This window comes from Giraffa tippelskirchi, chromosome 12 (genome assembly GCF_054371585.1).
Source record: "Giraffa tippelskirchi isolate mGirTip1 chromosome 12, T2T-mGirTip1v1.2.pri, whole genome shotgun sequence".
Taxonomy (NCBI): domain Eukaryota; kingdom Metazoa; phylum Chordata; class Mammalia; order Artiodactyla; family Giraffidae; genus Giraffa; species Giraffa tippelskirchi.
Window position 1 is genome coordinate 96,997,574 of NC_137286.1, and position 23,986 is coordinate 97,021,559.

General features: G+C 38.7%; 1 protein-coding gene and 1 pseudogene across 8 annotated transcripts in view; one reads left to right on the plus strand and one right to left on the minus strand.

Annotated features, from left to right (window-relative positions):
* The window catches only part of NBEA (neurobeachin), a 650,396-nt gene that overhangs the window by 165,110 nt on the left and 461,300 nt on the right, over positions 1-23,986 (minus strand). The window lies entirely within an intron of this gene.
* Positions 16,503-17,500, plus strand: LOC145530433 (putative palmitoyltransferase ZDHHC24 pseudogene; annotated as a pseudogene). The gene has a single exon (XR_014071762.1). The product of XR_014071762.1 is annotated as a putative palmitoyltransferase ZDHHC24 pseudogene (transcript).

Here is a 23,986-nt window from a genome sequence, read left to right on the forward strand (position 1 = left end):
AGATTCTCCCTCAAAATTTGGCACAATCCTTTCTAGTCTAATTCTTGCCAGCATCCTATCCCCTACAGTCTCCCACTATACAGCTTCTTTCAAATCCTTGAATGTATCATGTTCTATTTCATCTCCAGGCCTTCATATGTAGTGGTCCAAGAATGAGCATGGAAGTCACACAGATCCCAATTCTATTGCCAGTTCTACTAATGTTTAGGTCTGTGATTTTGGGCAAATCGCTTAGCTTTTCTGAATCTCTATTTCCTCATCTGCCAATTTGGATTATAATATCTATCTGTAAGAGACTGTGGGGATAAAGTTGTGTAAGTAGGTATGCAACAAATGATAGTCACTGTAATTACTTTAGATCAGGGCACCAATCTGTCAGCAATTAATGTCAACATCAGTGAGTTTGGGTCGAACACCAGGGAATTTTGATTATATTACAGTCAACACTGTAACAGAAGTACTAAAATTGTCTTTGCAAACCTAGAGTAAGTTATTATGATGGAAAAGGATATAACTGTAACATGTTCAGTCAGGCCATTTATGAGTATAGCACTATAAGAAATACACTTAAAATTAAAGAATGCCCAGAAGAGGCTGGCCCATGTGGTAGCTGTGCAGGTGGTGAGAAGTGATAAAGTATTTTGAGGTAGTGATAATTATTTGCTAAGAGATTGTGTATGTGAGACATGAGAGAGAGAGACAATAGTCAATCATAACTTCAAGGCTATGGCTTGAACAACTGGATTGCTAAGGTTACAAGAAAGGTTAGATGAGCAAGACTATAGGAAAAACAATTTTTTTTTTTTGGATCAGGGGCAGAAGGAAAGGAAAACAGGAGCTCAGAACTAGACAAGGCAAGTTCAATTTATCTATTAAAACAGACATCCAAGTATAAATGCCTAGTAGACAGTTGAGTATAAGAGCCTAGAGGGTGACACAGAGATCTAGGACACAAATATACATTGTGGATTTTTCAGAGTATTAATGATATTTAAAGTCGTATGACCAAATGAGATTACCAAGGGAGTAATTGGAAAAAGAAAAAGAAGTCCAAGAACTAAGCACTGGGGATCTCCAAGGGAGGGTGGGTGAGGAGAAAAGAAGATTCAACAAAGGAGACTGAAAAGGAGAAATGAGTGAGGAAGGAGGATAACCAGGGTTTCTGAAAGCCAAAGTAAGACAGTGAGTCAAGGATGAGAATGGGATAAATTATGTTGAACAGAACTGACGTTGGTCTCCAAATTTGGCAAAATGGAGATCACTGGTGACCATGATAAAAGAACGTTTAGCGAAGTGGTGAAAGCAAAAGTCTTTTTTGAGTGGATTTAAAAGAGAAAGGAAGAAATCATTGGGAACAGCTTTACAGGAAGAAAGTGTTTAGTAGCTAGAAGACAAAAAAAATAAAGAGGAGATCCGTATTGCTATATACATCCAAGATAGTGGGTGGATAGTAAGAAAGTGTCCTGCAATGTGAATTTAGATCAGATGACTTAAAAGTCCTTTTTACCTCTATAGTAATAGTTCTATAATTGAGAAATGGTTTGAAGTTAAGTACTTTTAACTAGGAATCAAAAGAATGGACTGTTCTAATTCTTCTAACTAGCTGTATGATCATCAACAAGTTATTTGCGGGCTTTATTTGTACTGAAAAATTAGAAAAATGAAATAATACATTGCAAATTCTAACTCTAAACATTTAAGAGGTAATGTACTAAGAATTTATCTTTTGACTATGTTGCAGGGAATGAGTGAGGGAGTAGCTGAACACTAATGGGTTGAGTGTTAGGCATTTGCTAGTCCTCACACACTATTCATACCTTCCCAAGATCCTATGAGGCAGATCTTAATGGTTCCAATTTGGATGAGGAAACTAAAGATAGGAAAAGTTAAGAGGCTTTAGATCCAAGTTTGGCTAGTTGTACAGCCTGAGTTGTTTAAACATTAACATCTTGATGTCACAATTCTGTGAAGAATTTCAAATTAGCACTGCTAAATTAATATATATGATTTCTCAAACACTTCCAAAGCCTAATAAGACAGATCTATAAATCTTTCTAGGATAGGAGTGGGTAGCCTATCCCTTTCTCCAGCGGATCGTCCCAACCCTGGAATCGAACCGGGGTCTCCTATGGGCAGATTCTTTACCAACTGAGCTACCTGGGAAGCCCATAAATCTTTCTAAACATTTAAAAACTGCCATAAATAATAATAAATCAGACACATTTAATAAATAAAACTAGAAATATATAAGATATTCTAAAGAATTAATATGAACCTGGTTAAATGATTATAGGAATTTACTTTCTCAACTTACGAGTTATTTAAATTTGAATTAAAGATCAACTTAAAGTAAATGTTATTTGTATACACAAGTTAAAACATTTATGAATAAAATAAAATCTGTAAATCAAATTTAAAGAATAAAATAGGAAGTTTTCTATCATTAAACTAATTAATTTAAAATCAATTAATTGAATAATAATTAAAACAAATAATTTTTAAAGTTCTCTCATGCACAAAAGATTTCCCAGATACTAAAACTCACTAATATCTCTAAGATTATTTATTTTATTATATTACCTTTTAGATGAGGAAAATGTATTTATTAAGGAAATTTCCCCAATAGATAATGGAAATTGAAAGCCACATATTTTTAACAACATTCTATTTCTTCCACCTTGTACTCTGGCTATCCCTTCTAAGATGCAATCACAAATTCAGAATATAGCTTCAATCCCAGTTTAGGTCTAGATGTATTCCTGATAAAACAAGAAAATTTTTTTTTCATGCACACCATAGAAACCCTGGTAGCTCAGACAGTAACAAAATCTACCTGAAGTGCAGGAGACCTGGGTTCAATCCCTGGGTTGGGAAGATACCTTGGAAAAGGGAATGACAACCCACTCCAGTATTTTTGCCTGAAGAATCTCAAGGACAGAAGAGCCAGGTGGGTGATACTCCATGTGGTTGCAAAGTCTGACATGACTGAGCAACTAACACTAAATATAAATGAGGAGTTGAAAAGCTAATAATTAAACATGAATTATTTAAACAATAAAAACTACGTGATTATACTTTTAGTTCAGAACTCTTACTTCCATTTTTCACTCCCAATTCTCAAATTCCAGATGAATTGCTGTATCTAAAATTTTAGAGGAACCACAGAGCATAGTGAGTTAATCTTCAAGCAACAAAGGTCAAAGGCCAAATACCTATCCCTGAAATAACAGTTTGCTATTTCTAAGCCTAAATTCAAATACTATGTATCTTTACATACTAAACCTTGTAAAAAATCAGTTTTCACCCAAATGTTTGGATTCCATGTGAATTTATCATGGTTCCAAATAAGAATATACATATTTTATTTATATGTATATTTTGATATGCATGGTAATGGAATACAGTCTCATTGTAAAAATAACTTTTAGAAGTGTTATTTTGAATTCTGATTTTTTTCCCATTTATATTCTTTACAATAATATATATACCTATATATGTATTTATTATTAAAAGTCAATTAAATTCTACAATTTATCTATCTATTGTTACCTGGCCATTTGGATATCCTCTTTTGTCAAATGCATGTTTAATCTGTGCACATTTTTAATTGGGTTGCCCATCATTTTCCTACTAATTTGTAAGTTGCTTTTATTCTAAGGATATGAGCTCTTTGTTAAATATATGTATTTGTAAATATAAAAAGAAAACCTCAATTAATAAAAGTCAGTAATTTACTGAAATAACAGTGATGTTTTGAATAGTAATATTCGTATTCAGTATGGGAAAAATATGCAACATTCCATTTAGGAAAAAACATATCAATAAAAGAATTCCTATCTTTTATTTTTACACTCAAACATATAAATTGCAAGTCAAGTCACTGAGCGACACCTGAGAGAGGGTTCTGAGCTGCATCAGTCTCCACGGTGGGCAAACCCAGAGTACAGGAGGTAGGTACCATTCAGTTCCAGCATTGTGGGGGATCATTGTTATATTCTGGGGGGAAAATGTGTATGTGTGTGTGTATATCTGAAGCTTTATAAAGTTTAGGGTAAAATAATGAGAAAGCAGTTTCAGGTAAGAACTGATTTGCGTACTACTTTTCAGGGAAGAGGGCCACAAAACCTTTGGCAATTTGTAAACTGGTAGTTTGTTGGTCAAATTTTGCTACAGATATGTTTTGCTTGGCTTGCACAGTACTTTTGGTTGTTTTGTTGATTTTAACTTCAATTAGCTAGCGACATTCTATAGCTGAGATGTTCCACAGTTTAATTTTGTTTAATCCAAAATATTTCCTCTAAAATGAATACTCATTCAGGATTGTATATAAAGAATGTGACATATCCCAATATCCAACTGAATATCCATATTTGTTGCTTTCCTCCTACATAGTATAATTATAATATACATCTTGCCTGCTTCTTAAGCGAAAGTAGTCTCACTTCCTTACTTCAAATTTTCACATTCCAAATTGGTCTTGTTCCTTTCTCTGAGGGAACAACTATAATTGGGCAAGGTATTAATATTCTACTGGACAATTTCAAGGTTAAATCTATAAGTTAAGAAATTTTAAAGATTTAAAAGTATATTATTAAAACAATTTTGACAATCAACGAGGTTAACAAACATTAAGTAAAAATGATAACATCTGATGTTGATAGGGGATCAATGACCTGGTTGTTGTAATGGTATTTTATATATTAGTATAAACTTTCTGGAGCTGAGGTTTGAAAACAATACATACGAAAGCTTCAAAAACAAAGGCAAGACAAATTCTCAATACCAGCAAGTCTATTTCTAGGCACTTATCCTAAAGAAATAATTGAACAAGTGTAAAAAGGGGTATTTACAAAATTATTCATTACTTAAAATAGAGAAAAATTAAAATGTTTACTTTTAGGTGTCTGTTTATTACATCAAATTTATACAATGAATATCAATTATATTTCTCCTAAAAGGAATGATGAAGATTTATACTTACTGAAATGTGTCCATATGATACTGCTTCATGAATAAGTCACAAAAATATTTGTATACTATCATTTGTCAAAATACAACCATATGTATATAGATGTATATGTGAATATATATCCTGAAAAAGTATGGTATTATAAATGCTAGGTTTTATCTCTGGACTGTTAGATTATGGGCACTCTTAATTTTATTTTTTATGCTATTCTATATTACTTACATTTTAACATTTAGCAAGTATTATTATATTATATGCATTAAAAGCAATAAATGCAGTCTGCAGGCTAGCAATATACCTTTAAATTTATGCAGTCTGCAATTACACTGGGAATTAGTAAATATTTACATGAAGAAAATAATTATTTTAAAAGGGAATCATCACTGAATCCATGGGGAAGAGCTGTTATTGATTGTTTCCTCGAAAGTTAAACAATATCATTAGCTAAACTTCTATACACTGAGAAATGGAATTTTGTTAACTGCAAGTTTTACATGCTCATAAAACTTAAAATAACCCAAAACTTGACTTTATATTTTCTAGTTTACATTTCCAGCTCCCAGAGGGGAATGGAGGGAAGCTGTGAGAATTTATGGACCCTTCCCAAGTCTATCTGTAGGCCCAGACCCCATGTAAGGTATCAGATATGACCAAGAGGGTGCAGATATGACCAGCGGGGTGGCAAGGCTCATCTGCAGGGCATGCCATTCCACCACCGTGGATTTCAAGCCCCTCAGGTGTGGTCACTGGCTACGCAGCTCAGAAAAAAAGAGCACATGCGACTCACAAGCTTATAGCACTCGCCTCCAGCACGCAGCTGGTTTCACACTGGAGATTTCAAATCTGTTTCTCCATGGTTAGAAAATAAATCATGAAGTAAACCTCATGGAAAGAAGAAACAAACAAACAAAATACCAGAGAATATGTAACCAAGGAAGACATACTTCAAGAGAAGTCACTTGCTCTTTTTCCATCTGCGAACACAGCCGAAAAGTACCCTAACACTTCCCGTTGATATTATAATTATTTATAACCCTTTCAGATAATTTTTTCTGCATGTTCTCTCATTTAATGTAGTATCAATAGAAAGTTTCACTGTGGTTGTAAATGCTGAATTGAAAGTGTATGTGCAAATGTCTTCAGGTCTTTGGAATGAAAGTAAATAAAAATTAATTTCTGTATAGCAAGGTGTCTTCAACAAGTCAACTCAAAGTCACTTTCTCAGGAAAATCTTCCCTGAACTTGCTGACCGGATCACATTCCCCAACAAGTCTACGTTCAATGGTCATAAATTTACATATGTTTGGGTGCTTATTTGATTTATTCCTGTCTTTCCACTGCAGTAAAGCTCCAAAGAGCAGGCTGGTATTATTTTAGCTCTCTCTACTATTAACCATGCCAGTCTCTGCACCAGTAGGGGATTCAAAACATTTTAAATTAAATATATAAATAACTTTTTTACTGTGTGAAATTTTTATGAAAGTGTTATTTTAAGATAAATCTTTACAGGCATACACTCGTATGCGTGAGTATATACACATGGATACACAGAGCACTTGGGAAATGTGAACATTAAAACTCAGTGAAGGAATCTGAAATTTAAAGGAATTAACAGGTTTTCTTTCTCATGTTAGAGGCTCTGGTGATGAATGAGAAGTTGAAGAAATGGAACTTGACATGGAGTACATGGGTTCAGAATTAAATGATTTGTGGAGAGCAAGAATTACATCCACCATTTACTACTTTTCAAGAAAGGGAGATGTGTATTCAAAAGCCACAAAACACACACAAATGGTAAAGTGGGTCACCAGTGCTGGAAGCTCGGTGTTTGCGGCCACTGTGGTCCAAACACAAACAAAGATGTAACCGACTGCATATAATCTACCCTGATTGCTATTTGCCAGGCTGGCTCTTAATTCTTTGCAAGTCAGAGACAAAAACATAGCTTTGAAAAACATCAACATTAAGAAGGCATTTGCATGTAAAAAAAAATTAATGGAGAACCCAAAATAATATTCTGGAGGATTAAGAATTATAGCATCCTGCCAATTTTTTTTTTTTAACTTGGAAAACGATATTATTAGAAAGTAGTGAAATGTTTTATATTAGACCCTCCACTAAACATTTAGCTGGTATTTTCCACACATTGGTCCAATGAAAAAGGGTAAGCGGTAAAAATGTGCTTCTGAGAGTTTTAAACCATATTGTACAGAAGTCACATCAAATTAATACTGAGGACCATTTAGAGCTTTTATTCTGAAAAGCTTTTGAAAGGGGATTAAACTATGAAAACTCTCATGATACTAAAGAACCTATTAATGGGTTGAGGAGGTAAGAAAGGAACAATGAAAGTGTTATTTTTAGATAAATCTTTACTTTTTGTGTAGCAGCACAAAGCTTTGCAGAAGGGCTCGGCAATAGTTCTCTAGCAATATCCCACGCATGGAGATGCTGATTAGTGAAATTCTGTGGCCTTTTCTTTTTAGACATAGGTCATTTTCTTTACATCGAGGCATTAGAGGTAGAGCACATTAACTAATATACACGTAACTTGGTGTGGACAAACCCAAACAAAACGTTATTCTAAGTATTCCAATCTGAGGAGACCCTCAGGAGTCTGTTTTCTTGACTAGGAGGAACTGATCTTTGCAAGGACTCTAACAACTCCCTTGAAAAAAGGAGTTTCCACCCTCTCTGATAGTATTTTACAGAATGAACAATTATGTTTTCAAAAGAAGAAGCAGGAAACAGCTTCGAGGAGTAAGAACACCAACCTAGACAGTTGTCATCTCATCAAAAATAATGAACGCTCAAGAGGCTGCGACTTCCTGTCTCCCAGCCATTGGTCCAATCACAGCAGGCTACCAAAGAGCGATTAGCAGGCGAGGAAACCGTCTTCTCCATCAGTCCCAGCCAACACCTGTAACCGCCAAACAGCTATCGACCAGAGGACCTGACGAAGCAACAACCCCAAAAGACAACTGGAAATGTCTCTGCTCGCCCGCTGAGCCTCCCATGGGTGCAGCGCAGGGTGGGGTGAGGGTGCCGTGTCTGCCCCATTGCAGCCTTTCCTGCTCCACCCTGACACACAGCCATGCCCTCACACAACAGTCTTGGCTAATGATGCAAACATGAAGTGTAAAGTCTCCTTAATTTGACCCTTGTTAAACTCCTAATTGGATTGAAGCGGGCTCTGGGTGGAAAGCAACCCTGGATTATTCAGGGAAACTCTTACAAAATGAAGCCCAAATTACAAAAGGCTGCTCTGGCTGCAGGACATCACAAAGAATAGGCAATGAACTGCAGCTGTCTCTTAACTTAAAAATCTAATCAATTGCCTTTTTTTTTTTAAACAGGTAACTTTTAGAACAGTTTCTTCATTGTGGTCCTTTTCAGAGGACGCCTGACCCAAATTTAATAAGCTGCTATTACAGCAGAAGAGCAGCTGTAGCGCAAACACTGTCGAGTGATACTGTGCATTCAGAGCCTTAATGATTTTAAAATGACTACAACCATTGCTTCATTCATGAGGAACAAAGCTCCGGCTCTCTGCTCACAACATCTTAACACAAACTGTCTGAGCAGACAGCCTTCATTTGTCCTCCCTGCACCCTCGAGGTCAGCCGCCTGGCCGAGGTATCTCAACAGTTTAATTGTGTTTCTTCTGGGTGAAGTCTGAGTGAAGAAACTTAGGCATCCTTGCACATGAAACCTCGCTTTTCTGCAAGGAAATATACAGCTTACGTACAGAGACAAGGGGGCGCAGGATATGCAGACAGGTGTAAAACATGAAGTAATTATAGAAGCTCAAATTAGTTCTTAGGCCTGAGGCAAAAAAGAGAACAGTGCCTTGACAAAAGGGAATAGCAAATAAGGGTAGCAAACAAAAAATGGCTTGAATGTGTAAATTAGCAAGAAAAATGAGACAGAAAAGCAGCTTTACTCTACTATTATTTCCCACATGAGAACGGAGCAGCTGAGCGTGATCAAGAGAGCTTCGGAGGAGGGAGGCAGGCGTCACCACGGACCGAGCCAGAGCGGCAGCTCCCGCTCTCTGTCAGTCACTCATTATGTGCTGAAGTGCTCTTGAGAAGTGCCTCTTATACTTGACCTATCATATTACTTCTTCTGTAAACACATAATCCCCGCTTGTTAGGTGGTGTCAACACTAGCATTCATTCACGACAGTTGTCTTTTTGTGAATAGACACTTTAGAAGCGCTGCCAAAACCCCAGAATTGACACCATAATAAAACAATTCGAATTTCAACCAGGTAAACAGATCTTATGCTTCTTCTGTAAAGAGCAATGGAAAGAGCATTACAGCAATTTTACCTCATTTGGGAAAAAAACAAAACCAAAACAAAATTGCTTGCTTATGGCAAGGCTATTTTTTTTTAACAAGTGATTAACTTGGGATACAGATTCAAACCAGAGATAATACCTCATCTTAAACTGCTTGGTGTGGTCACATCAGTTCTACTAAACACTATCTTTAACAACAAAATGACACATGAGTCTCAACTACAAGGTCATGAACAAGTGATTCATAGTATCAGAAAAGTATGTCTATATGCCTCTTGTACCAGGCACAGTTGACCATACGATACTAGAGGAAAAACATTAATGGACCATTTGGTATGCGATGTGTCCATTAGTGAAGACAGATTATCATTTAAACGACAATAGGAATTAAACATTTAATGTAGCTTAATGACAAATATATTTCTAGTATTTTTATATAAATATTCTTAGGAAAATTCAGATTCAATGCAAAAATACTTTCAGGGCACATTTGGATAAGGTCAAGGAGAAAGTATAATTTATTAAAGAGATGGGAGCACTTTGTTTTTGAACTTCTTTTCCTCAAATTATCTGGAAGGATATTTTTAAAAAATGCTAAGTAATTCTGTCTCTCCCAGTGCTTTAAGAAAAGTATTTCATCTAACATTGTTACAACCATCTCTAAGATAAATGAACCATGATGTCTTCACGTGGCAGTAGTGATGTGTCAATGTGGCTTATTTTACCAGGCATCGGCACCAGAGACTCCTGCTTTGGCCCCACTGCTCTGGGTAGGAACCAATTTGCCTGAGGGAGGAAAAAACTGAATAGTGATTAGCAGTTATTTGCCATACCTCATGGAAGATATTTTGGTAATTCTTACTGAATACATAAAAGACAAGATGAGCAATGAAAGGTTTCCAACCCAGGAAGGATGGGGTGTTACAAGTATCTACCTCCTACCGAAAACAGTAAATATCCACATAAGCAAGTAATTCTTCACACCCAGGAAAATGTCAGCTTAATATCCCCAATGAATTTCCTGCATGAACTTTTATTTATATGACACTTAAAGAATAAAGCTTTTGCACAAAACAAAATACGCTAATGTATACAATGTTATAAATCTATCATTAAATAAAGTGGCTCCTAAAATAACAACCGTGTGCAGGTAAAGAAGTACAAGTAAATAAAACAACATATTCAAGGTAAAAAATAAGAGCCAATCTTACAAAGAAGGTTCAGTAAGCCATAAACAAATGTTCATTTTGAGTGAATTTTATTTTAAATAGACTTCTCTTTAAATATTTGGTAAATAATGGAAAAGCCTAAGTATACTTATTTATATAATACCAGATAAGACCATAGATAATCTGAAGTCTCCTAAATACACTTAAGACTTCATTACCCATCATTAAAAGAGACAATAAACCACTATATTCTTCATTTATGAGTTTCAGGGTGCTATCTAAATTGATGGGTCAATAGTTAGAAAAAAGAAATGACTAAAAGATGCTGTACCCAGGATCAATGCATGATACAAGGTGCTCGGGGCTGGTGCACTGGGATGACTCGGAGGGATGGGATGGGGAGGGAGGTGGAAGGGGGGTTCTGGAAGGGGAAAACATGTACACCCATGGTGGATTCATGTCAATGTATAGCAAAACAAATACAATATTGTAAAGTTAAAAAATAGAAAATAAACTAATCAAAAAAAAAAAAAAATGTTGTACCCATATTTACACCGATCTTCCTGAAATGTAAATCAACCGCATGGTTATGCCAGACAATTTGGGGGCTAACTTCTTCAGCACTCAAAGGACATTAATTCGTTCACTGGAAGAATACAACGCTAAAGGAACACCATGGTATAAGAGAATATGCCTAACTTATGCTAGTTGTGTAACTTATGTTCTAGGAGAATGTTGTAAGTGAAACAATTTTTCTTATTAAAATATTCTTGAAAATTCTACTCTCAATGTCTTAATGAAGAGAAATATAGAAGTTAAGAATGGCAAAATTGATCTACATTTTTCAGTCCATTCACATGTATGTGTCCACACATGCGTGCACAGCAGGGGCATTTGTCAATTCCCCCACAGAATCCTGACTGAATAACTCTGAGAAATAATGTTCACTACTTACAAGAAAATCTACTGGAAGTGACTGTGGTCTTTCATACTGTTAATTTCTGTACAGTCTGAATTTTTGAAGATTTTACATGGACACCCCTAAACAAGTCAGTCATTTGCTATTTAAATAGTTCATAGTTTGAATGATTAGAACATAGATTCTTTCTAGAAATTCAGGCAATTAAGGACTGGGCTTGATAAAGGTAAGGAAAAGATCCCAAACATAAGGAAAATATGTAAGACTTTATTTTTAAATTAGTTAAATTTATTTTAGGGGGGACATTATTTTGAGAAGTTCAGTAGACTGACTCGGGGGTCTAAGCTCTAGACCTGACCATGGGTGGGGCACAGGCTGCCTGCACACCAAGCTGGGGCTGCTCCTAGGGATTTTTCTTGATTTTTTGAGAAAAGATGCTTTATAAGAACCATATAAATCTTTTAAACTTTCTGGGAATGGAACCTTTTAAAAAGCATTGTTATAGATTATTGCTTAATTTTCTGATATAGGATTCTAAAAACACATTTGAAGGGACACAATCTATCTATGGAAGTACAAGACTGCCTATATCTTACTGGAAAGTACTATTAGAATAGCCGTCCTTACTCTGTGCTATAACTTCCATCCATTGGTTTTACTTGTATCGTCTGGAAGATCAAATATAATTATACTCCCTATTATAAATGACAAACTGTACAGAAAACTACTTTGGTCCTCTGTTTACCATACAAGTTAGTTTCTCAGATAGGCTAAAATTAGCCTCAGTTCTTTCAAGTCACATGACATGATTTCCTAATCATTTATGAATTTTTCTGTCAAAGCATTTGTTAAGTCAGGTTTGTGTCACTTGTAGATTGTGTTTAAATTTAATTCCACTATGTCAGAGAAGATTCTCTGTATTATTTATATCCTTCTAAACTGAGTCTATTCTTATGGCCTAACATATGGTTTAACCTGGAGAATGTTACACTGGAACACTCGAAAACAATTCTGTTGTTGGATGGAGGGTTCTACAGACAACCATTAGGTCTGGTCAGTTCATAGTATTACTCAAGTCTTCTATATGCTTGTTAATCTACTGTCTAGTTAGTTGACTCACTATTAATAGTGGAATACTGAAGTCTTACTCCTTGGAAGGAAAGTTATTACCAACCTAGATAGCATATTAAAAAGCAGAGACATTACTTTGCCAACAAAGGTCTGTCTAGTCAAGGCTGTGGTTTTTCCAGTAGTCAAGTATGGATGTGAGAGTTGGACTATAAAGAAAGCTGAGTGCCGAAAAATTGATGCTTTTGAACTGTGGTGTTGGAGAAGACTCTTGAGAGTCCCTTGGACTGCAAGGAGATCCAATGAGTCCATCCTAAAGGAGATCAGTCCTGGGTGTTCATTGGAAGGACTGAGTTGAAGCTGAAACTCCAATACTTTGGCCACTTGATGCGAAGTGCTGACTCATTTGAAAAGATCCTGATGCTGGGAAAGATTAAGGGCAGGAGGAGAAGGGGACAACAGAGGATGAGATGGTTGGATGGCATCACTGACTCAATGGACATGGGTTTGAGTGGACTCCGGGAGTTGGTGATGGACAGGGAGGCCTGGTGTGCTGCGGTTCATGGGTTTGCAAAGAGTCGGACACGACTGAGCGACTGAACTGACTGAACTGACTAAAGTCTCCACCTATTATTGGAGAACTGTCTGTTTCTCCCTTCAGTGCTGTCAGGTTTTGCTTCATGTATTTATGGCTTTGTGTTAGGCACATAAATATTCATGATTGTTATACCTTCTTGAGGCATTAACTTTTATCTTTGTAAAATGTTTCTCTTCATCTCTAGTAATATTTGTTTAGTTAAAAGTCTATTTCTTCTGATCAGCACAGTCATTCCAACTCTTTTATGGTTGCTGTTTGCATGGTATATCTTTTTTTTCACCTTTTTAAAAAATGTTCATCCTATCTGTACCTTTGAGTCTAAACTGGGACAAAGCATATAGTTGATAGCATATAGTTGTATGCAGATAGCACATAATTGTATCTTGTTGCTTTAGAAAAAAATCAGTGTAATAGTTTATTTCTGATTGGATTGATAACCCATTCACATTTAATGTCATGGTTGATGTAACTGGATTTGCAACTGTCTTCTCTATGGCTCATGTCTATTTTTCTTCATCTGTTTCTCCTTTACTGCCTTTACTCACATTAAGTAAACAGTTTCTAGATCAACAGTGTAATTGCTTTAATGACTTTTAAAACTACATATATTTGAGAGCTTTAGACCTTACAATATATACAATCTTATCAGAATACAAATTTTTTTTTTTTTAATTTAGATGCTACTTGCTTACCAGAAGGATTTGAGGCACTTTTAAGTTTTCTCCCTAAGTGTTTAACACTTCTCTGTTAACAATGTTGAATAAGAAACTGCCAAGTACAAAATTTCCTAATATTTTGCTCTTATCTGCTCTTCTGACACATCTCACATTCTCTGTAATTTCTCAACAATGATTGGTTTTTCAGCCAAACTTACAAGTTCTTTTAGTACCCTGAAATCATGAATTCATTTCAAGTGATCATTACTTTCTTACCATTTTCTTATTTATCATCAATTTGGTTTTTACTCTTAATTGTATTCATTATATTCCTCCTAAAGATATAAAGCCAAATACATAGAGTTGTGTTGAAAAATATTTAATAGCCAAAGGTTTATTTTTAAAATGATATATCATAAAGAAAATTTTAAAAGTATAAAACAGATTGTTTCTAAAAGAATTATTATGGGGGAAGGGATAGTTAGGGAGTTTGGGATGGACATGTACCCACTGCTATATCTAAAATAGACCTACAGTATAGCACAGGGAACTGCTCAATGTTATGCGGCAGCCTGGATGGGAGGGGAGTTTGGGGGAGAATGCATACATGTATATGTATGGCTGAGTCCCTTTGCTGTCCACCTGATACTGTCACAGTATTGCTTGTTAATCGACTATACACCAGTATAAAACAAAAAGTTTTTTTAAAAAAGAATTATTATAAGCATTCTTCGAAGAATAAACTCAAATAGATTTGACTATAATCCAAATGATAAAAATATGATTTACTGCTAAGTTTTCAGGAATACATATATGCTGCATATGATAACGGAGAAGGCAATGTCAACCCACTCCAGTACTCTTGCCTGGAGAATCCCAGGGACAGTGGAGCCTGGTGGGCTGCCATCTTTGGGGTTGCACAGAGTTGGACATGACTGAAGTGACTTAGCAGCAGCAGCAGCATATGATAAACTAAACCTTCAAAGATAAATCTGCTGATGTTTTGTGCTGACCTCAAAAATTGAACAGAGTACAGAGAACTGAATGACTTTAGATGTGGATGGGTAGAAGAAGCTTTAAAGATCTATTCTAATGCTCTCATCATATAAGGCAAGAAACTGGACAGAAAGATTAATGAAATCCATTAATAAAGGTCAGAGAGTTCATTGGTAAAAGATCAACCCCTGGAACCCAAGTGTTCTTCTTCCTAGCCAAGGTCTTTAGCACTCTACTGTGAAACTAAAGGAAGCTATTTATGTTATAACCAAAGACTTAAGGAAAAATATTTGGGGCAGTTTTACAAGCCTAAAATGAACCAGATATAATTGGTTTATATGGAAATTTCCTGAGACACACTTTGGCAGCATCAGATACAGATAAAACTACTGGTTTAGGACATAAAAATGTCCTCTTCATTATAGGGGAGTGGAATGCAAAAGTAGGAAGTCAAGAGCTACCTGGAGTAACAAGCAAATTTGGCCTTGGAGTATAAAACAAAGCAGATGAAAGGCTAACAGTTTTGCCAAGAGAATGCACTGGTCATAGCAGACACCCTCTTCCAACAACACAAGAGAAGATTCTACACATGGACATCACCAGATGGTCAATACCGAAATCAGACTGATTATATTATTTGCAGCCAAACATGGAGAAGCTCTATACAGTCAGCAAAAAGTAAGACTGGGAGCTGACTGTCTCAGATCATGAACTCCTTATTGCCAAATTCAGACTTAAATTGAAGAAAATAGGGAAAACCACTAGACCATTCAGGTCTGACCTAAATCAAATCACTTATGATTATACAGTTGCTGCTGCTGCTGCTAAGTCGCTTCAGTCGTGTCCGACTCTGTGCGACCCCATAGATGGCAGCCCACCAGGCTCCGCCGTCCCTGGGATTCTCCAGGCAAGAATACTGGAGTGGGTTGCCATTTCCTTCTCCAGTGCATGAAAGGGGAAAGTGAAAGTGAAGTCACTCAGTCGTGTTCGACTCTTAGCGACCCCATGGACTGTAGCCTACCAGGCTCCTCCATCCATGGGATTTTCCAGGCAAGAGTACTAGAGTGGGGTGCCATTGCCTTCTCCGATTATATAGGAGAAGTGACAAATAGAATCAACGGATTAGATCTGATAGACAGAGTGCCTGAAGAACCATGAAAGGAGGTTTGTGACAATGTACAGGAGGCAGGGATCAAGACCATACCCAAGAAAAAGAAACGCAGAAAGGCAAAATGGTTGTCTGACGAGGCCTTGCAAATAGCCAAGAAAAGAAGAAAAGCTAAAGGCAAAGGAGAAAAGGAAAGATATACCTATTTGAATGTAGAGTTCCAAAGAATAGCAAGGAGAGATAAGAAAGCCTTCCTAAAAGATCAGTGCAAAGAAATAGAGGAAAACAATAGAACGGGAAAGACTAGAGATCTCTTCAAGAAAATTAGAGATATCAAGGGAACACTTCATGCAAAGATAAGCACAATAAAGGACATAAATGGTACGGACCTAACAGAGGCAGAGGATATTAAGAAGAGGTGGCAAGAATACACAGAAGAACTATACAAAAAGTTCTTCATGACCCAGATAACCACGATGGTGTGATCACTCACCTAGAGCCAGACATCCTGGAATGCAAAGTGGGCCTTAGGAAGCATCACTACAAACAATTCCATTTGAGCTACTTCAAATCCTAAAAGCTGATGCTGTGAAAGTGCTGCACTCAACATGCCAGCAAATATGGAAAACTCAGCAGTGGCCACAGGACTGGAAAAGGTCAGTTTTCATTTCAATCCCAAAGAAAGGCAATGCTAAAGAATGCTCAAACTGGCCTCAATATGGAAGCGGCGGGGTACTAGGGGGTTCTACCGCTAGTGGGTGCAGGCCATGGGGCAGCCCTGGGCGGTGGGGACCGCGGAGGCGGCTCCCGCGCGGCTGCCCCTCGTGCTCACCGCGTTTTGGGCCGCGGCGGTGGGCCTGGAGCTGGCTTACGTGTTAGTGCTGGGCCCCGGGCCACCTCCGCTGGGACCCTTGTCCCGGACCCTGCAGGTTGCTTTGGCAGCCTTCCAGCTGCTCAACCTACTGGGCAACGTGGGGCTCTTCCTGCGCTCGGACCCCAGCATACGGGGTGTGATGCTGGCCGGCCGTGGTCTGGGCCAGGGCTGGGCTTACTGCTACCAGTGCCAAAGCCAGGTGCCGCCGCGCAGTGGGCACTGCTCTGCGTGCCGCATCTGCATCCTCCGCCGGGACCACCACTGCCGCCTGCTGGGCCGCTGCGTGGGCTTCCGCAACTACCGGCCCTTCCTGTGTCTCCTGCTCCACGGCGCGGGCGTTCTGCTGCATGCCTCTGTGCTGCTGGGCCCAGCCCTCTCGGCCCTGCTGCGAGCCCACACACCCCTCCATACCGCCGCCCTGCTCCTGCTGCCCTGGCTCATGCTGCTCACAGGCAGAGTGTCTCTGGCGCAGTTCGCCCTGGCCTTCGTGACCGACACGTGCGTGGCGGGCGTGCTGTTGTGCGGGGGGCCGGACTGCTCTTCCACGGGATGCTGCTGCTCAGGGGCCAGACCACATGGGAGTGGGCTCGGGGCCAGCACACGTACGACCTGGGCCCCTGCCACAACCTGCAGGCAGCCCTGGGGCCCCGCTGGGTCCTTGTCTGGCTCTGGCCCTTCCTGGCCTCCCCGTTGCCGTTGCCGGGGGATGGGATCACCTTCCAGACTGCAGCTGACGTGGGACTCAGGGCTTCCTGACTCCAGGAAGCGCCTGAGCTTGTACAAGCTGCACAAGGTGAGCAGGAGAGGGGCCTCGTAACTCATTTCAGGCCCACCCCCGCCCCCAGCCTCAGAGGGAGGCAGGGTTACTTGATGCCTGCTTTCAGCAACTCCCATCGCCACCCTTGGGCTTGTCTTTGCCCAGCTTGGACTCCTAGGGTCCAGGGCTTGGGCCCTGTGATTCAGCCTGTCAGTGGCCCCTGAGGACCGTGAAAGCTCTGGGAAGGGGCTGCTCAGCCTGCCTGGTTGCCCCATTGCCAGGTTAATAAAGTGCCTACTTGGTTCTGGAAAAAAAAAAAAAAGAATGCTCAAACTACTGCACAATTGCACTCATCTCACACACTAGCAAGTAATGCTCAAAATTCTCCAAGCCAGGCTTCAACAGTAGGTGAACCATGAACTTCCAGATGTTCAAGCTGGATTTAGAAAAGGCAGAGGAACCAGAGATCAAACTGCCAACATCCACTGGATCATCGAAAAAGCAAGAGAGTTCCAGAAAAACATCTATTTCTGCTTTATTGACTATGCCAAAGCCTTTGACTGTGTGGATCACAGCAAACTGTGGACAATTCTGAAAGAGATGGGAATACCAGACTACCTGACCTGCCTCCTGAGAAACCTCTATGCAGGTCAAGAAGCAGCAGTTAGAACTGGACATGGAACAACAGACTGGTTCCAAATCGGGAAAGGAGTACGTCAAGGCTGTATATTGTCACCCTGCTTATTTATGCAGAGTACATCATGAGAAACTCCAGGCTGGAGGAAGCACAAGCTGGAATCAAGATTGCCGGGAGAAATTTCAATAACCTCTGATACACAGATGCCACCACCTTTATGGCAGAAAACGAAGAAGAACTAAAGAGCCTCTTGATGAAAGTGAAAGAGGAGAGTAAAGAATTTGGGTTAAAAGGCAACATTCAGAAAACGAAGACCATGGCATCTGGTCCCATCACTTCATGGCAAACAGATGGGAAAACAATGGAAACTGTGGCAGACTTTATTTTTGGGGGGCTCCAAAATCACTACAGATGGTGACTGCAGCCATGAAATTAAAAGATGCTTGCTCCTTGGAAGAAAAGCTATGACCAACCTAGACAGCATATTAAAAGCAGAGACATTACTTTGCCAACAAAATTCCGTCTGGTCAAGGCTATGGTTTTTCCAGTGGTCATGTATGGATGTGAGAGTTGGACTATAAAGAAAACTGAGCGCCAAAGAATTGATGCTTTTGAATTGTGGTATTGGAGAAGACTCTAGATAGTCCCTTGGACTGCAAGGAGATCCAACCAGTCCATCCTAAAGGAAATCAGTTCTGAATATTCGTTGGAAAGACTGATGCTGAAGCTGAAACTCCAATACTTTGGCCACCTTATGCGAAGAACCAACTCATTTGAAAAGACCCTCATGCTGGCGAAGATTGAAGGCAGGAGGAGAAGGGGACAACAGAGGATGAGATGGTTGGATGGCATCATTGACTCGATGGGCATGAGTTTGAGTAGGCTCCAGGAGTGGGTGATAGATGGGAAAGCCCAGCGTGTTGCAGTCCATTGGGTCGCAAAGAGTCGGACACAACAGAGCGACCGAACTGAACTGACCCCTAAATAGACTTTCATATATCAAAGTCTTTTAAAACTTATGAATTCCCTAGCTACATGAATATATTTAAATACACTCTAGTATCTCAATTGTTGATGATAAAAATTTTTAAATTGAATGTCCTAAAAATATTCAAAGCATTAAACTAAAAATGATTTTGTGAGGTTGTCTTTGTCTTCCAAGATTTCAGCAACCCCTCTCAGACTCATCTGTTTCCTTCTGTGCAACTTGTGGGGACTCAGCCTGTTTTCCTCTCTATTCAGTCATTCTATCCCTTGTGGGTTTTCTTTCCCAAAGGTTCTTCTTTCTCTCTCTGTCCAAAATATTGTCATTACTTTTCAAGAATTCAAGATTGATTATTTTCAATATTCAATCTATTCCAGGTTTAATCTTGAAATTACTTGATTTCTTTGAATTCTGTCTCTTTATGGCCATATTCTGTTTCAAGTTCTACTCTGTCTCCTACCTTTAAATTATTTCATTAACTCATCTATTCAGGAATATTATTTCATCTTCCCCTCACTCTCATCTGGGGCTGCCTGATAAAGTACAGGATGCTTGTTCAGACAAACAATGAAATGTTTATCTGAAAAATACATTTAACTGGAAATGCTGTATTCTCATATGCTAAGATTTTGGGTAGAGATGGAAAGAAGCGGGGAGTCTTGCATTTCCAAGTGTTAAACCCTATAAGATTTCCAATTTCTTCATCACCTCATTTTCTTTCAATTTATCAATCTGACTATACTTTTTTCCCCTCTAGTCTAGAACCAGTAGTCTATCTAATCATGTATCTTAAATTTTTTCACATCTGTATCCTTCAGCCATAAGCTCTCCCCAAATTCTTATCCAAGATATATTCTGTTATTTAGCTTCTCCCCTCCTTCCCTCTTATATGGCTGAGTGATATGGATCATTTTGACTTTGTGCAAATTGACATCATTACAAATTTATCATTTCCATCATGGTGGTTCTTTCCTCTTCCTCCTCAATCTTTTACTTCTTGACCAGTATATTACCTCCATTCTTCTTAGTGATGATTTAAACATCCAAGTCCTCCTTAACCCTTACCTAAGGCCCAGTGTTTTCTGTCACCAAGAGAAAATTGAGGCCTTGTTTATATACTCCATCAACTGTTTAAACCACCATCTACAAACTTATCTCTATCCGTAGTTACCTCCCATAATGCAGCAGCCTCCTCCTCATATATTTCTAGACCTTACCTGTCTGTTTCAAGCCAAGATCTTCATTCTCTATTGTTACCAATATACATGGCATGCAGGAAATGAAATGCAATACTAACAACTGTGTGGAGTTACCTTCAAGAAAAACTGAGCCATCTCACAATTGTAGGCTCAAGAGAATGATGCCATTTACTTCTCTTAGTTTCAGAGATAGGTCTCCAAGGATGAGCCCCCTCGTTTTCAAATTTTAACTTCTCTTCTATTGCTCCTCTAAGCCATAAATATGTGCAGATCTCTTTTAAATTTTATTCTGCGTCACTCCATAACTTCCACCATATCTCTTATATTTCGTGTATATTCAGTCCCCTTGAAAGCATCTTTTACACTTCACTTACTCCAATTTACTCTTCAACCCCACTGTAATCTGCCTTCTGTCTCTGTGATTCTGCTGAAACTGATGTGGACAGACCAAAAACTTTCCTTTTTATTTGACCTCTATATGGTAGCTTAACTGTTGTCTGCTCCCTTTTTATTAAAACTCCCTTGTTTTTGGCTTTTAGGACAGTCCTATCCCTTTGTCTTCTTTACTTCTCTGAACATCACTTCTCATTCACCTCTCCTGGGGCATCTTCCTCTGTTGGTGATGTTTAGGATAATGCCGTTGGGCCGGGCTCACTCTATACTGTCTCCTGGCCACTTTCAAGCATGCATATCTCTAATTACGAAAAATATGATTCTAACTACAGAAAATAGTATAATGAATCCCAGTTCTTTCTCATTTGCTTTAGAGAAAGTTTATGTGTGTGTGTATATAAAATCTGCCCTCTTGACTCTTCTACCTGGATAAACCCACAGATCCATGGTTAAACCTGAACTCATGATCTTCCCAGAAAACCTGCTCTTGCTCCATATTTCTGTATCTCAGTTGGTAGGGTTTCTGTACTCCAGTCACTCCAGGCAGGAACTTGAGACTTACCTCAGGCGTACTCAAATACTCTTTCATGGTTTCTCTGCCTTTCTCATGTAAATGCTTTTCACAGCGGAGGGATGAGCTACACATCCACTACATTAGTTAGCACAATGCTTGAGAACAGGATAGAAAGAGAAAAAAATTATGCTCAATAAATGTTTGCTGACAGGATTGATTCCATCCTTCAGTTTTCCCATTCAGAAAGCTTTCTTAGCTTGTGTTTCCATGCCCCTCCTTTATGATCCCTAGTAATTCCTCCTCATCTAATCATCTAGTATTTCCCTCTGAATTGTTACCATGTGCTCAGTTTTTTTGGAGAAGGCAATGGCACCCCACTCTAGTACTCTTGCCTGGAAAATGCCATGGAGGGATGAGCCTGGTAGGCTGCAGTCCATGGGGTCGCTAAGAGTCAGACACGACTGAGTGACTTCACTTTCACTTTTCCCTTTCATGCACTGGAGAAGGAAATGGCAACCCACTCCAGTATTCTTGCCTGGAGAATCCCAGGGACAGCGGAGCCTGGTGGGCTGCCGTCTATGGGATCGCACAGAGTCGGACACGACTGAAGCGACTTAGCTGCAGCTCAGTTTTTTATAATCTCCTCTGGCCTGAAAGCTCTGTGAAGGCAAGAATAGTATCACCAGGGCACAGTAGAGGGCTCAGAAGATAATAAATATCTGATAGTTGAACGACTTAAGAAGTTCTTTGCATGGATCTTCTGCAAGCAATTTCAAAAGAATGTTTCTAAATATCTGATCTAATGTTTAGAAAGCATTACAACTGCATTTTCTTCCCTTGCATTCAGCAGCCAGATGATAAATTTTAAAATTTTAAAATACTGCTTACACATGTGTTTAATACTAGAAATATCATGATTCATGAATACTGAAGATATTTATTTCAAATCTCTCTAAATTCTCCTGAATGAAGATAATTAGTTGGAATGAGTGTCTTCACTAATGATTAAAGAAAAAAAAAGTTCAGAACTGCCACTTGTGGCAACGTAAGGCAAGAAAGAAACCCAGGAATTGCTTCCTTGTTGTCTTATGACACCAAGATAACAGTGGCAACATGAGATGGCTATGCAGAGTATCAACCTACTAACCAAATTTTGGTTTTTAATAATTATCAGGGAAGAAAACAGAAGCCAGCCTGTTGTTCAATACGCCAAATATGTTTGTTACATACATCATGGATGAAATGCAAAGTATGAAAGTTTGTCCAGTTTACTTGTAATCAGTCTATAGATGAAATGGCTACTAAGATCACTGTCATCAGTCTTGCTTATAATCACTAAACCTGCCCTAATCTTATTTCTTCTTATAATTTTTATACCTTATGATTAAGGTAAGTTTTATTACTCAACAATATATACTGATCATCTACTATGCAATAGTCCTTTTCTAGGCATTGTGAGGTAAAGGTAAGAAGGGTGAATATTTGCTTGTCATCCAGGAATTCTGAATCCATTCTGGGGACAAAAGACATTTACAAATTTAAATTACTTTTTTTTTTTAATAACACTCATCTATAATATACCAGGAGAAGGCAATGGCACTCCAGTACTCTTGCCTGGAAAATCCCACAGATGGAGGAGCCTGGTAGGCTGCAGACCATGGGGTCGCTAAGAGTTGGAAACGACTGAGCGACTTCACTTTCCCTTTTCACTTTTATACATTGGAGAAGGAAATGGCAACCCACTCCAGTGTTCTTGCCTGGAGAATCCCAGGGACGGGGGAGCCTGGTGGGCTGCCGTCTATGGGGTCACACAGAGTCGGACACGACTGTAGCGATTTAGCAGCATACTATACCAAAGGGCTTCCCTAGTGGCTCAGACAGTAAAGAATCTGCCTGCAATGCAAGAGATCCAAGACTGATCCCTGGGTTGGGAAGGGAGAAGGAAATGGCAACCCCAGAGAAGGAAATGGCAACCCACTTCAGTATTCTTGCATGATAAATCCCATGGACAGAGGAACTTGGCAGGTTACAGTCCATGGAGGTTACAAAGAGTCGGACACGACTGAGTGACTAATATACTTCCAATGGTAGAAAGGTTGATATACAAGACTACTGAGATGGAAAAGACCATTTTTACTTAGGAAAATCACAGAAAGGATACATTTTGTTTTAAGGAAGGAAGGAATGAAATTCTGATAGGTTGAAGGGAAAGAGATAAAAAGGCAGAGAATAAAATGGAAGAACTACATTTAGAAAATAGTATATAGTAAGGAAAGCAAGGATAGATGTCACGAAGTTAATATTAGAACACTGCTGTGGCCCGACAGTAAAGCACCTTGAAGACCAGAGAGGTATTTTTACTTTGCTCCCTCACTTCCTCCCTCTTTTCATGAGGACTAGGAGTCAATCTAAGGTTTTTGAACAGGGATGTAATATGATAGAAGTTGGCCTGTAAAAAAGTCAACCCAGCAGCATTCTTTATGATGGTCTAGAGAAGGGAAAGATAGAAAGAGGGATCCACAGTCCAGTGACAAAGTGATAAAGACCTTGAACTAGAGTGATGGTGGTGTGGATGACAAGAAGACATGTGAAAGATACTAGGTGAGAATGAGAATCCACAAGACTTGGTGATTAACAGAGCATCGATGTCTTTGTCAACACTGTTATTGTTTGTTTTTTGTATTTTAGCCATCCTACTGGGTAGAAAGTGGTGTATCATTGTGGTTTTGATTTGTATTTCCTCAGCAACTAGTAATTTTGAGCTTATTATTTGTGCTTATAAGCCCATTTGTATATCTTCTTTGGAGAAATGTCTGTTCAAATATTTGGTCCATTTTAAA